Consider the following 13,243-nt stretch of genomic DNA (forward strand, 5'->3'; position numbering starts at 1 on the left):
TATATGTTGTTCCCTGTATTGCACGAACATAATTGTCTTTTAGAGCTAAAAAAATTTTCACTCAGTTACACAAGATTGTATGATTAACTATTCGTCAATTAAATCATCATCTATACCATATTTTAATTTTGTATGCCAGACGTGCGTTTCCTGTACAAAAGATTCATGAGTGACGCTCGCATCAAAAATGTTAAAAAGGCTAAATAAAGCACGAAGTTGAAAAGGACCAAAAATTCCGAAAGTTTTGCCAAATACAGCCATGGTAATCTATTCCTGGGGTAGGAAATTCTTAACATTTTAAAAACAAGTTTTGTAAACAGTTAATTTATAATTATTACCATATCAATGATAATTTATGTCAACACAGAAATGAGAAAAATTCATCTCTCCTATATGTAAAATGTTGGCATAACACTGCCAAGCTAAGGATGTGAACTGTTTGTTAACCTTGATCGTTTTTTGTCGACTATTTCATCATCATTTATCCAAAACTGTACTTATATTATTATTTCATTTTAGATAACTTTTATAAGATGAATAAATCTTCACGTCTATTAAGAAACAACAGTGCGATACAATCCTAAACTTCCTTTTATCCAGATACACGCATCATACGTGTTTCGAACATTAGGATTGTGTCCAATTAAGTAAATGCAAGTTTCTTAATTCATCATATATGCAGTTTCCCCTCCGTTTGCTCCTGAATTTTCATTGGAACTTAATGCACTGCGTCTATTACCTGAAATACATAAAAGCTCTATTTGACCGAGTTTTTGATAGATAAAATTGTAAGTATATGCTTGACCCGATAAGGCTATATGAGGTGGTATTTGCCTATTATTGACGATAGTGCCTTGAGCTCTAGACATTTTGATTTTGCCATTTGATAAGGGACTTTCTGTTTTGAATTTTCCTTGGAGTTCGGTATTTTTGTTATTTTACTTTTAACCCAATATCTCCTTTGATCTGTTGATATAGTCAAGTGTTTGGGTTTTTCAGGTTTTATGGACTTCCCCTTTTTTCTAATTTACCTCAGAGTTCGGTAATTTGGTAAATACTATTTCTCTTTTAGCGCATATGTCTGTTTTCTGCGAATGTTTGTAAGCATTCAAAATTTAAGAAAAAAGATTATATGGTACGCATTTAGTCATGCTTACGGCTAGTATAGAATATCATCTATAATGAAATCAAAAACGCGTGTATGGTTCATTTCCATTCATTACATTTATTTGTAAGAGGGGAACATCATCATTATCAAGAGACTACAGGACTGTTCTGGTTGCTCTTCCTTCTATTTTTTAGTCTTCAAAACATATACCATATAAATCTTGCAAAATTTATAAATGATACGAACCTTGAGCAAAGCAACATTGTTTCCATCGCCAACACAAAACGATGATAACTATAACTAACAACAGCCCCAGAAATGCTAAACCTATAGCTCTAAAAGTAAATGTAATAACATGAGTACTAAACTATTCAAATAGATGTATAACTGCAAGTACACGTCGAAGCAGTAACATAGAATAGCAAAATATGGCTTTAAAGGTAAAACATAATGAAACACGATAAGTGAAAGAAGATTACAAACAAAGGAAAATAACACTTTATAAATTCCAAGCATCTGAAACTCTTTTCTGGATTTATCTTTATTAGTAACGCTCAAAGCCGAATATTTGAAAGCCAAGGATGTATAGGAACCGAAACCGTTGATGAGCTATATGACTAAAAATCACATAACAGAATCAGCCAAACTAACTAAGGTCAATTTTGACTGAGAGAGTTGAAACCATAGTTTTTTAATCATTTTAAATTTAATAACGAACAATTTGTAAAAGATTTGCTAGACATCATGATGATACCCTCGGGAAAGTCCACAAACAGTGGTATCAACCCAATACAATTTGAGCATAAACCATCCACATGAAAAACAAAACCTATACTGACAATTTTATCTATACTGACCTATTTGCAGATCTTGTCTAGCTGATCATTTTTGCTTTTGATTGTTGCTATCTTTATTTTATAGTTATAAAGATAATAGTCATAAAAGTAAGAAATTGGTAAAAATTGTCATTTAAGGGCACCATCTGCTATAAACAATTGAATGATGATTTCAGCAACTTTTTTGTAGATCTTGTCTTGATAATAATTTTTGCTTTTGAAAATTGCTATCTTTCTTTTATAGTTTTCAAGATAATAGGCAAAAACGTAAACAATTGGTAAAATCGTCATTAAAGGCCAATAACTCCCAAAAAAGATCAACTGCCAATTTCGGCTATGTTGACTTATTTGTATATCTTGTCTTATTGATCGTCTTTGCTATACAAACTTTCTGTTTATCTATTAAAGTTTTAATGATAATGGACAAATAGATAAAAATCGTCCTTAGATAAATCCATTAAATTCTCAAACCATACATATATAATGTTTTATTTTATTTTCAACTTTTTTTTTTTAACCCAACGATTCTAGTCATGAGTATCGCGCATGAATATTTCACAGATCAATTGACATGGTGTTTACATAGGTTACAAAAGTAGTTTCGGAAATATGTTCTTTCGAAGCGTAAACCAAAGAAAACAATTTTAGCGGACCAATCACATTCAAGTGATTATAGATGTTGTCACATAAACATGATCAACATTTAAGTCATACATTGTAAATAGGTAGTAATGGTAAATGGAACACTCGTATGGCTTTTATTAAACCGAATGCAAGAAAACGCATAAACCTTTTACGAAAAGGAAACAATTGAATTTGTTGAAATACAATTTTTGAAAATATTTTTCTTGTATTCCAAAGTTACTTCTTAAATTTGCATGTAAGGTTTCAAATAGTTACAGGAAAGTATATATATTAAAAAATTGCCAACTTTAACTCGAAGGTGCAAGCATTGCTTAATGCTTTACTTACGAACACTACCAAAGTTAATTGGGAGACGATACCAGCAGGATCTGCTTACCCTTCCGGAACACCCCAGTTTTTGGTGGGGTTCGTGTTGCTCAGTCTTTAGTTTTTTTGTGTACTATTGTTTGTCTGTTTGTCTGTTGGTCTTCTTGTTTTTTAGTCATGGCGTTGTCATTTTATTTTCGACTAATGAGTTTGAATGTTCCACTGGTATCTTTCGCCTCTCTTCTAGAATAGAGGTGACACGCATAAATAAATGTAGCCCAAATTTGTGCGCATCAAAAAAATGAGAGATAAGTAGTCTAAACAAAAAAGCGTTTAGAACTGTATGAACGTAAGTAAATCATCTCCAAAACCTTTGATGGATATAATTTTTAAGATCTATAAAATAATCACCGTATAGCGGGTTATTTTCGCGGGTGTAAAATTTCGCGATTTGGGGACAACAAAGTATACGAAAAATTTTGGCGGTTTTTATTTTGGTGGACTCTCAAATCCCAACTAAATATTTTGGCGCATACTGAAATTGTTGCAGTTAAAAAGTTGTAAAACTTAACAAACAATTGTCTATTGTTATGGTAAAATGATTTATTCTTACCTTAGAATATAGCAAAGTGCTCTCGACCAATGAAATTGTAGAATTTGATGTCTCTTAATTGTGAAGAATGAATTAAATCATGTTCTTAGTAAAGGATTATCCTATTATTTAGGTCTATTTACAGTTCAAAACAAAGAGTTTCTATAAATGAGTTACAGCTGCCCCGAAGCACATTTATCAGATTGAAAGGATTTATCACACAGTGATTGAAACTGACTAAAAGTTGAATTGTGAAACAAACAAAAAAATCAAAATAAGTTGAAGTTTACTGGTGCACTAAAATTGGTACCTTTAATGTTATTATGAAAATATTACTAACTTCAAATTACTAAAAAAATGAATAATATCAAAGCAATGCAAAAAAAGAAAAAAAAATTAAATAACAAATTACCTTAATCCTTAGTTTTCCCAAATTCTGATTACTGGACCAGCGGTTGCGAAGAATAGTTATTTCCAATATTCCGATAAAATAAAAAAAAAACAGGAATTTAATTTAAGTTTTGAATGTATTAAAAACTTTTAAAGGCATTTTTTTTTAACATTCCCCTGACTGAATGAAATCGTATTTGATTTAAAAAGCGGGACCAAAATATTGGCTGTGAAATAAAATCAGTTGTAACTCAAAAGTATTTATTGATTTAAACTGTAAATAAATAAAAAAAAGGATAATTCCTCACTAAAATTTTACATGATTTACAGTCATACTCACAATCAGGAAACATATACAATTCCTAATTTTTCGTTGTACTGTTGTGTCACCTAAATTTAATGTCTATAACGCATTTTTTTTTTTTTTTTTAATATTTCCCAAATTATAAGAAAGTCCTTACATCACTAAAACTAATCCATAAATGAAATGCCGAAAAAGGAAGTCATGCATCAATTATAAGCATTGTAATGACAATGAAACTAATTCTTGTATACAACCAATCAAGAGATCACTTGAGCCTTGAGCACTTTACAATATTCTAAATTTGTAAGAGAATGATAATCCCTTACTTCATGATAAGTACTCGCTAACGCTCGTACTTAATCATGAAGAAAGGGATTATCATTCTCTTACATATACTAAATGACGTCTTATTTATTGATTATATTCTGATGGTTAATAAATAAAATACCGATGACTTAGATATTTGTTACAGGTATTCAAACGTCCTGTATATTTTAAGGTTGATTAGTTACGAAATTGACCTTTGATGTACTTACTAATTAGGTTACAAAATTATCATAAAGGTTTACAACTCTTGTATAGTTTGACACTAATTAATAAGGGTAATTATCTGATCAGAGTACCTTACACTCTTATTCTAATTGACACTTATAAATAAGGGTATACACACCTGGCAGTCATTTTATATATGTATGTACAATGCCCTTTGGCATTTATGTTGTTAAAACTAACATATACCGCTATTGACTTGCCGACCGGGAAAAATAGATCGTTCACAAAACACTTTAGCTATTAGAAAGTACCGAACGTATGCATAAATTTTCGCGGAATATATTTTCGCGATTTACGTTTATCCGCCAAAAGAAGCGAAAATAAACACCCCGCGAAAATAACCCGCTATACGGTATTTAGTAATATTGCTTTATTCGTCATACAGTCTTTAGTTAATTCCTCATAATTTTCCTGCCGCACCCATGCGTTAGTTCCGTGTATTTACATTGAGTAATACTTACATAGCCATAAACGTACGTTCCATACAACTGGGATTTGATCTTGAAGTTGTAATTTTTTTACCTTCTTTCATTGAATCTACAAATACATCATAAACATAACAATGAATAAATAAGGTCAGCAAGCTTACAACTAACAGATTTTAATGTAAACTGTATTTGACAAATTATTAATGCAATAGTCAAACTATAGAAAATTTAAATAACAAGTATTTCCTTAATATTTCAAAATTAAACATGTTTATTCAAATTTATCGGTCTGGAGCAAATCTCCACGGCGTTTTCTTTATTCAAAATATGGGAAGGAGTTCAATGTAGACAAATGAGAAAATTTGGAATGATTATTAAACAACTCAAGGTCGACAAAAGACAGACAGTATCATGACAAAGAGAATAATGATGAAGCGACTTACAAAATTTCGCTAAAATCATTCACAGAGAACTGAAAATTTGATAAAACCAATCAAATCAAAACCCTGAATGGGACTTAGTGTCTACTTAACTGGTGACATTTTTTATGTTACGTTGGTAGTAATCCGATGAGTCTGCATGTTCGTCTTCACTTGTGACATGTTTTATGTTACGTTTGTAGTAATCCGATAAGTCAGCATTTAAATTGGTAAGAAAGGAAATCGGTACAGTTTCCGCAACAACAGTCTGTTTTAAAAACAAGTAAGTTAGCAGAAAATGACTTGGTTTCAATATAAGCTGAATGTCTGCACTCCATTTTGCATCAGATAGATTTAAGTTTATTCTAAAAGTGTCAAATTACTTGTTATTGTTTCCATTGTTGGCATTAATGGTCGCTTTTTGTGTATGATTGCTGTAACATTTCCAGGTAAACTATGAAGTTTCCTGGAATTATAAAACAAATTCCATAAAACTGGCATTTGCATCCCAAATACAGATTGAAATCACTCAGAATAGTTACCCTTCATCGTTTTAAAGATATAAAAAAAAACTCATCAAAGATACCAGGCTTACAATTTTGAACGCATTTCGTCTTCAGAAGACAAACATATTAAAAGGCCCAAAAAAGTACGACGCTAAAGATCTGTGAGGGCGAAAGGTTTTGCCAACTACAGTTAAGGTAATACATACTTTTAAACTTCATCTGAAAACAAACTTAAACTTTATTTTATAAATAACCATGAACAAGCTTTTTACTGGAACAGATTCAGAAAAAATTAAAAAAAATATTTTTTTGGTTTGAACAAGTGTTTCTTATAGAATCATGTGCAAAACAGTGTAGCCGAGACCATTGATTGGCGCGCTAAAATATCCCATTGACTGGGTCAGATTAGGTGAACGTTCGTCTGTAACGCCCACAACTCACGACGTATTTATTATAGACATTTAAACTGTGGGGTCACCAAAGGGTCTCAACGCCTAAATAAAATAATTCGAAAAACTAATCAGGAATAACCTTTGTGTTTTGATTTATATTGAATACTTAAACGTTCTTTACTTGTGTTTTTGTTATGTTTTGATAATGAAATTTTATGATATCGGACGTTCTTTCAGCAAAAAAGGATTTAACTGGCTTAAAAAGTTACAATGGATGTGTTGATTATTATCTTTTTTTCGGACGTCAAAGCGATTTAACAATTGCGGTTGTCCAATTATGTCATCTTTTAACTTTTATCTGGTCAAAATTTTATTTTAGAACGAATGCATGATCAACTTTAAAAAGTGTGCAAACACAAAACATATAGACCTTCTTTCCTGTCTTTTTCGTACTTGCAAGTTAACTTATTAGACAGTAAAAAGGCTATTTGGATCAAGCCTTGTGAAATTTGCATTTACGTTTTTGAATAGGTACACTGAAATGCAGTCAAGTTTATCGATTGATAATTCATTGATAACATTCTGGCGTATCACAAACAAACAACTTGTAACGTCTCATTTCATTGGCCGAAAAATTTAAATACAACAACAATTGTAGTGTGCACATGAATTGACACAGGTGACCGACAATGGAATGTACTACGTTACTACGAACGTAAAAAACAATGATTTTTGGTCGAAATAATTAAATAAGTATTTTGTGAATTTCAAATAGTGGGGTCGAAATATTATACTAATAATTTGTGTTAAGTAATATTCTTTATGCATGCAGCACTTGTACCGCACTATGAAAAATATAAGGATAAAATAAAATACATGTGCCGCTTTTATACGGATGAATGTATGAACCACTTTAATTTCTTTCATATTGACGCTAGGTTATTATCCTGACAATGTCGTAGTTACTTATAATAAGGATCTCATAATACTGATTCATTTCAAATTTATGATGGGTTGCACATTCCTCTTTTATTGTTTTCATGCTATAAAACGAAAATAAAGTAGCTAAGCGTTTGGTCATTCAAAAATGACGTGTCATAAACGAGCAAATTGTCCCCGAAAGATCGTATCATGTGTGCACGTGAATATAGATGTACTATGCAATGTACTATCATGGTCACCACGAAATTCAAATGAATTCAGTGAAGGCATGTTGGTGTAAAAAGGTTTGAAATGTTTCATCGGCGAAGATTTTATTTTTGCATGTGTGGAACTAAAAAATAAATAAATACTTGTGAGAAATGTCGTAGTTTATAAGGGACTATATAAATGTACTGTTTTCGATTTTAATTGGTTGAAAATTTATCCTTTAATTTCATACCGTAAGAATAGAGCTTTGCATAACATTGTTGAACTATCCGCCAAAGTAACGTGTGGCATGCGTGCGTATTAAAATGAAATACATGTATGATAAACTTATAAACGAAATATTAAGAAATTAAGGATGACTACTGTAAAAGTATGTACAAAAATGGAGTCACCTTTTATCAATACATTTAGTGAATAACCACACTGTTTAAAACTGATTGTTTTCTATGCAACTATTTAAATATTTACAATATATAATTTTCAACCGAGGATAGCAAAACAGTTAATTATAAATCAAGAAAGTATATCGCTAGAGTTTATAAAGTACATTTCCTTCCACTGTGCCATGGTTTGCCATCTCCAGTTTTTCTCTAAACAAAGCATGGCTGGTTACATGTTCTGAATTTACTTAGAATTTCGGGATTTTTTTTTTCAAAATCAAGTAAACTAAATCAGAAAAAAAATCACACTATCCTAAAACTTATGAAAGAATATGAATAATGAACATGACAGTTTATAACACAAACCCATTTACTATAAAAATCGAGCAATATCTTTAGTAAGTAATTTGGTTATTTTTGTAGTTAAGTACGGTTTCATTTCAAGTACAACGTTAATTCATCAAGTCCATTGAATAAAAGATAAGGCAGGGTGAGCAACTTGACAAAAAAAGGCAGGATGACGATTTATGTAAAAAAAATCAGAATAAACTAATAAATATAGTCAGGACCTAACAGACTGAAAAATAGAAAGACAGGACAGAGATAACAACTAAAAAAAATGCAGGACAATATGTTTCATCCAAGTCCCCCACCCCAATCAAAATAAAATGGTAGCTCCCTTAATTCAGAACCAATTGAGAGGAGACAGTTGAATTAAATATTTCGACGTGACTGTTAAGATTAAAGTTTAAAATTTTACATGCACATGTATAAAAGCTAGGATTGCCATGGGATAATCAAGAACACAATCATGTACGTGAATATGACGATGGAAGTTTTTAACGACCTTGACCGGCTACGTGAATACTGATCAGTCCATTCAGCTTTATAGTACGCGTGTTCTATTTTCGCAGGTGTGAGGTCGAAGGTTTGAATTGACCAATGAAAACGATCGTTCCTTAACGAGTTAATCTAATAAAGTTTGTTTGACTGATTATGTTGCACGACCTTTCGCTAAGCTTGGCCGCAGTTCAGTATAAAATTTATAGTTTGATGATCTTTTCTGCTAACTACTATACTTGTGAAAAACCCTTGGCAACAGAAACATATTCAGCTTTTTTTTCAATCGACCCAATTTACATAGTAATGGACGACTTCGTACATTTTATGATCGCAAATAAAATATGTATATAATATACTGTGCACTGTAGTTCGTATATATACTGAGACCCTTTGGCAACCCCACAGTTTAAATGTTTATAATAAATACGTCGGGAGTTGTGGGCGTTACAGACGAACGTTCACCTAATCTGACCCAGTCAATGGGATATTTCAGCGCGCCAATCAATGGTCTCGGCTACACTGTTTTGCACATGATTCTATAAATGTAAATAAAGCTACATGTTTTGTTTTAGTTTTACCTAAACCAATTAACGAATTCAATAGGAATCAAGATTTCCAAATAGTAATTGTATAAAATTACTGAAATAATTGATAAACGTCTTTATCAGAAACATTAAGAAGACAATTCTTACAAGACTTTTTTTTAATTTTATGAGCAAAATATTGTGTCTTGCAAATATCATTTCACAACTCATCCTGGTAAATAACATTTTAATGAATGCTCCTTAGGCCATTATCTATAAAAAAGATATGCACAGCCCGAACTCTATAACAACCGGCGGATCAATAAATACCGGGAAATAAGAATCATCGTATGAACGGTTTCATCGTCGGCTTGGATGAAAAAACAAGAATGGAAACGTATGCATAAACACCGACTTCTAAAGTTTGTTATAAATAAGGTGATTTTATTATTATCCACTGTAAGTGCATGTGTGTGTTTGAGCTAAGATAAGTTTAAAGCGCATACATTGTATCTTTATTCTAAGTAACTTACTATGAAACAGATCTGCAAGGTCCACATCCTGTATCATTCTTTGCTGTCCCAGTATCACATTGGTTGACATACTAAAATGCAAACAGACTTTTTAACAGTGACTCGTTTATATATTTGTCAAAATGATATAAATGTAAACTTTTAAAACAAATCATAATGATTAAGGATAAAAAAAAACATAAATATAATGTCAACTTTTATGATTTAAGACTTTTTCATATTACCTCCAAACTCATCAAGTGATTTATTAACTGGACATCCTGGAGTATGTTGATCACATAAACAAGGGTCTCCATAGTAACATTTGTTGGTGTTACATTTGCATCCATCAAGACTGTCACAGAATGTTTTATGTTCTGTTCGACTGTATTTTACATCTTCCATATGAAAAATATACATGCATGTTATAGATAAATACCTAATTGATGATTTATATTCACAAAATTCATGGTGTATAAAACAGGCGAATGTGGAAATAAAAGTCATCTACTAAAGACTAATCAGAAGAACCGACAAGCATGCACAAAATACTACCCAGAAAGCTAAAGATTGACCAATACTAACTTTAAATCCCAGCGAACCCGGAGTGAACCTAGTTGCTACAGAATAATGAAACCTTCTAGCCCTACTAATGACATAGTTGAAACTTCAAATGTTCACATGTTGTTTTTATTTGGTAATTTTTCACCTATTTCACCTTTTCTTTTTAGTTTAGTATACCAAGTAACCGTTCAAGTGTTCATTCTAACAATCTTTTTATTTCAAATGCCAAAACTTAAACTGCACCTTCAAGATATCATGTTTGTCATTTGTCACGGGTTGCATTATCTTTTGTTCTATATTCGTCCAATATTCATTCCCCTGCAATTTAAGTACGGTTTTCAGAATAACGAGTTTTCGTTCGCAGAAATGTCTCACCTTCAGCAACACAATCACTTTGAGGCTTGAAGCATGTGTTATCATGTTGGTTTGATGTTACATAGTTTGGTTGTTCATATCCAGGTAAACACCTCGTACAATTAAAAGCATTGGATTCTCGACAGGTTTTGACTTCTTCGCCTGCAAATATATAAATATTTTATTTTAATGTATTAAAATACGTACCTGTACGAATACTCTTATTCTGTTAGCGTCGATGTTCGTTAGAAACTCATGCATGCAACATGCAAAATAGTGACTTATTTCACTAACAGACAGATTTAAACCAATTATATATATCTTATAGGCATTTTCTAAATTTAGGCATTTTGTAAGATGTGAGATGTCGATATTTTGTAAAGTGACTAATTTTATCACGCATTTAACAAAATACCTATAATTATTACATATAATGAAATGTACACAAAATAAGCCTCTGAAAGTATTAAACAACAGAACAGTGTATTCTATGATAATTACTGATTTCAACAGGATGAATTTTAACAACTAAATTTCAATCATTTTACAAAATGACTTGGTATTTTTAGTCATTTTATTTAATCCAGGGCAAGTGAGGCATTTTATTAATTACATGAAAATTCAGTCATTTTACAAAAGGCCTATATAAAGGAAATGCCTGTAACGTATATATGTATATATTAAAGATTTATCAGACATGTATACATTAATATATACATGTACTCGGTTATCAACCCTTTATAACGGGTTGAAGAGTGGATTTCTTTTAATGATATACGAAAAATGAGTGTTCACGTACGGTCTACGTGGTTTATTATATCGTTTTTTTACACCTGTAAGTGATATAATATCAGTTTTATTTTTGCAATAAACACTCAGTCTGTTGTCTTGGATTTTCTTCGTATAATTGTTCGGTAATGACTCTCATTCTAAGGAAAAACCACATTTTGAAATAATTCGATCTTTACTATATATAATAAATCCTTTTTTCAATGTCACATTTATGTTTCTTCCTTTCAAAGTAATTCTATCTAAATTCTGACAGTATGCGTTTTCTATTGATTTTTGTTATGCGCATATGTTTCAATTTTTGTACGTGCAATCATTTATTTTGCATCTTGATTCGCTACCTGGATCATTGATTCGTTCTATTTCTTTACCTGAAAACCCGTAGGAATGATTGAGGAAGAGATGTATTCATCCTATTCTACAGTAAATCTCATGCCAAGAAAGGCGTCCGTTTGACTATGAGGGATGTAAAAATACGCAGACATATCCGGACGGATTTGTGACGTTAAATCAAATGCCTGCCATTCTGTCTTCAGATCTCTTCACGTAACAAACAAAAAATGTGCAACAACTCTTTGAGTGCTCCGTAGTTGGTCAGTTGGTTTCAGAGGAGTATTGTTCCCATCGAACATACCCTCATATCCAAGTCGAAATTCCAGCAGCCTTCTTCTCAATCTATTTCGAAATCGTCCATTTTTTTATGCGAAAGCATTCATATGAAAATAAGGAGACGTGGTTTTAGTGCTAATTAGACAACTATATATAAAGACAGTACTGTGCATGCATTATTATTGATATGATACCTATTCTCGTGGGTACAGGTGAAACACGAATTTATATTTTCAACGAAAAATAAATTTTCTATAGGCTTGTTTGCAGACTTTTGTAAAACCATACAATTTTTTCTTAATCCACGGAAGTTGATACGCATGAAAATAAAGGAATCAACATTAATGCATCACCTGCACTATTAAAGGCAAAGAACTTACCTGGAGGACATTCAACGAACTCAAAACATCCATTATCTGACTCTTCACTAACCATTGGTATCCCCATACACAACTGTAGAATATACAACAATGGTGTATTATGATATCATCTAATGCAATAGTACTAGTAAGTGAGATTAAAACAATATATATATATATATATATATACAGCACAAACAACATTTTCCAAAAGACCAAAAGAGTGAAAAAGTATATTTTAACAAAACGCATTTGACTAACAGGTCGAACAACAAATGTTCTTAAACCCTGCTGACTGCCATTGGCGATTGCCAAATAAACGGATCATCGATGTAATAAATGGATCTTAAATATAAATTTAATACTAAACAGAAAACAATAAACTTGCGGAAAAGATGTTATACCGCAAACAAAAGGTGCAAAGGTTTTTGTACACCATATCCGGATTTCGACAATTAATGTCTCTTCAGTGATGTTAGGAATCGAAACGGTATTTGGAAAGCCATACAATTTACCTCAATTTAGGATAGACTCTTGAATTTTGAGGAGTCAAAATAGGATGAACGGATCATATAAACCCGAAGGCAAATATAATACAAGCCCAAACGAAAAAATATAAACAAGTCTAAATTGAAAACAACGTTCAAACCTACGATTGCGTTGGATAAAAACCGCAATTTTT

The 13,243-nt window shown here is 31.6% G+C and overlaps 1 long non-coding RNA gene across 1 annotated transcript; it reads right to left on the reverse strand.

Moving 5' to 3' along the window:
• Positions 1 to 259: 259 nt before the first annotated feature.
• LOC127720733 (uncharacterized) lies at positions 260 to 5,237 on the reverse strand. Its single transcript, XR_007990969.1, has 3 exons — positions 5,195 to 5,237; positions 1,355 to 1,443; positions 260 to 739 (listed from the first exon to the last, which is right to left on the reverse strand). It is a non-coding gene; the product is annotated as an uncharacterized LOC127720733 (long non-coding RNA).
• Between the last annotated feature and the right edge of the window lie 8,006 nt (positions 5,238 to 13,243).

The sequence above is a fragment of the Mytilus californianus genome, unplaced genomic scaffold, assembly GCF_021869535.1.
Source record: "Mytilus californianus isolate M0D057914Y unplaced genomic scaffold, xbMytCali1.0.p SCAF_11, whole genome shotgun sequence".
In the NCBI taxonomy this organism is placed as follows: Eukaryota; Metazoa; Mollusca; class Bivalvia; order Mytilida; family Mytilidae; genus Mytilus; species Mytilus californianus.